The sequence below is a fragment of the Ursus americanus genome, chromosome 30, assembly GCF_024610735.1.
Source record: "Ursus americanus isolate L20-20 chromosome 30, mUrsAme1.1.p, whole genome shotgun sequence".
Classification (NCBI taxonomy): Eukaryota; Metazoa; Chordata; class Mammalia; order Carnivora; family Ursidae; genus Ursus; species Ursus americanus.
The window spans coordinates 32,662,803-32,665,599 of NC_142156.1; the positions used below are offsets into that span (position 1 = coordinate 32,662,803).

At 43.9% G+C, this 2,797-nt stretch overlaps 1 non-coding gene across 1 annotated transcript; it reads left to right on the top strand.

Annotated features, from left to right (window-relative positions):
* Window positions 1-2,374: 2,374 nt before the first annotated feature.
* Window positions 2,375-2,477, top strand: LOC123786886 (U6 spliceosomal RNA). Its single transcript, XR_006778070.1, has one exon. It is a non-coding gene; the product is annotated as a U6 spliceosomal RNA (small nuclear RNA).
* The last annotated feature ends 320 nt before the right edge of the window (window positions 2,478-2,797 follow it).

Consider the following 2,797-nt stretch of genomic DNA (forward strand, 5'->3'; position numbering starts at 1 on the left):
TAGGACTTCTATAAGCAGAAAATGTTAGGGGTACCTGGCGGGGGGTGGAAAGAAGAGGCAACTTTCCTGACCCAAGATTCTTTGTCCCTGGCTATTTTCCATGATCAGTACCCTGCTGGCTCTACTTGCCCAGCACACATCTTGCAGAACTTCCTAGGGATGTCTAGAACACAGAAATACCAAAACATGAGAAGTGAGGATTTTATGGGAACAAAAAGAATGGAAAAACTAACAGTCTCTACCAGGTCAGGAAAGAGTCTAATCACATCAGAGACAGTAACTCAGTGGTAAAACTCCCAGTGCTGTGTCAAAAGTAAATCTTGACCTAATGCACATTCTTGAGTTGTTTTAGCAGGACTGAAACCATGCCCCACAGGGTTAATGAGATTAAAACTGTCACCAGCAAGACCCCCATGGACACCCCTTCTTCTTCACAGGAATGTAAACCATATACTTCAGAGACAAGCAGAAGGAAGAGCTTGGCAGCCCAGACCAATTTGAGCCCCCGCACCAACTCCACCTGTGCAGATGGACCATGGAGTGTCCTACAGTGACCTCTGCCTCCTTATAATATTAAATTTCTGCCCCGGGAGGAGCACAAGCTTCACTAACACAGCACAGGACACATCACAGCTTGTGTTCTCAGTAACCCTGCACAACCTTATGCCCACCTTTACCTGGGATGGCAAACCTCCCCTTTGTGAATGTTTATCCTAACCCTGAATGATGGAACTTACTCACCCTCACTCAGGGAGCCACAGCTTTGGAAATTCTTCCCCCCTGATCTCCTTATTTATTGCAAATAAAGTTTTTGTGTGACAACACCTAGTAGAGCCTCTCCTGTACCTCACCAAGAAGTGAACTCACAGTAGTCCGGTGACACTTTTACATAATATATTTCATCCTGTAACTAGAAAACTTGGCTTACTTCTCCCTACTCTCTACCTGTGGTTGTAATTACATTCATTGTATATTAATAAGAAATTGCAGAGAAATGGTAAGTAATAATTGTCATAACAATTATCTTTGGTCATTATTACCCTTTATACTAATGTTAGATACAAGTAGAAACGAAATAAAGTAAGTAATTTAAAATATAGCTATTGTTAAAGAAGGTCTCCTTTTATTTTATTTTTTTAAATATTTAAACACATTTTTCATGAAAAAGTCTGGATAGCTGAAGTGATATCCACCAAGAAAAATTGAAATACCCATCACGTCTCTGAAAAACACCTGCACAATGAGGAAGACAGAAAACTATACAAGACTCACACCCTTATAACACATGAGACAGGTCATGTACCAATTTCACACAATCTGGAAGTGAAAATAAATGAATAAGTAATCACAAAAACTGATGACAGAATCCTGACAGACTCATTCCCATGTTCACACCAAAAGACATGAGCTTCAGTGGAAAGAGAAGTCAGCTCCAGAAAAGTCTGTGGGAGCCAGAAGGGGAAGCTGGCAGTGGCCTGAACCACCATCAGAGGAGACAGTCCTCTGAGTGTGAAGACACGGGAGAGCGAGGGGGAGACCCAAGCCCCGACCACAGGACAGGCATCCAGGGTGAGCAGGAAGGAGACAGGAGGTCTCAGAGGCAGTGCTGTGGGCAGATGGGGTGAGAAAGTCAGGAGGGGAGCCCTGGAAATACCTCAGTGGTGGTAAAAGAAGGGGAAGGAGACATTAGTATCTGCCAGGCACCGGAGAATAGGAAAAAAGTCAAAGGACACAATAGCCTACCTCCCACCACAAGTAAAAATATATGAGATAAAATTTTGAAAAAAGGTCTAATTAACACATAATATTATTTTTCATAACATCAAAACCACACTGACTAAATTATTGCATAAAATGGAGTATGGAGAGGGCGCTTGCATGGCTCAGTTGGTTGCACAACTGCCTTTAGCTTGGATCGTGATCTTAGAGTCCTGGGATCGAGTCCTGCATTGGGATCCCTGCTCAGTGGGGAGTCTGCTTCTCCCTCTGACCCTACCCCCTCTCATGCTTTCTGTATCTCTCTTTCTCAAATTAAAAAAAAAATGGATATGGTGAAATCTACAAAATAAACACATGACAAGGAGATAGATAACAGACAGTAAAAAATACCAATAAAAAATAGAAACCCAAGGGGCGCCTGGGTGGCACAGCGGTTAAGCATCTGCCTTCGGCTCAGGGCATGGTACCGGCGTTCTGGGATCGAGCCCCACATCGGGCTCCTCTGCTGTGAACCTGCTTCTTCCTCTCCCACTCCCCCTGCTTGTGTTCCCTCTTTCACTGGCTGTCTCTATCTCTGTCAAATAAATAATAAAATAAAATCTAAAAAAAAATAGAAACCCATAATTACTTTAGAGACCACTATGGGAAAATAACTATGTTATTTCAACAGCCTCTATATTAAAATTGGAACCATGCAGAAGTTTAGCATGGCCTCTGCCCAAGCACGACAGCACAAAAGTGAAGTGCTTCCTGTATTTACAGACGGTGGCGCTGACTTCCCCACAGCAGTGCACACGCTGCTCCTGCCAGTGAACGGAGCACCTACAATGGCGCCTGTTCGGTGGTTCAGCCCCTGTGAAATGTGCACAGTAGGGAGCTCCCTGCAGACAGGAGGAAACTGGGGGCCACAGATCGCTGAGTGCAGGGAGACACTGCTGGTGGGTCAGGGGTTTCTTTGCAGGTGATGGAAATGTGGTAAATTAGGTCAGGATGGAGGTTGTCCAACTCTGTAAATACACTACAGACGACTGAAATGTGCACTTTAAGTGAGTGAACTTTATGGCATTATCTCAATAGT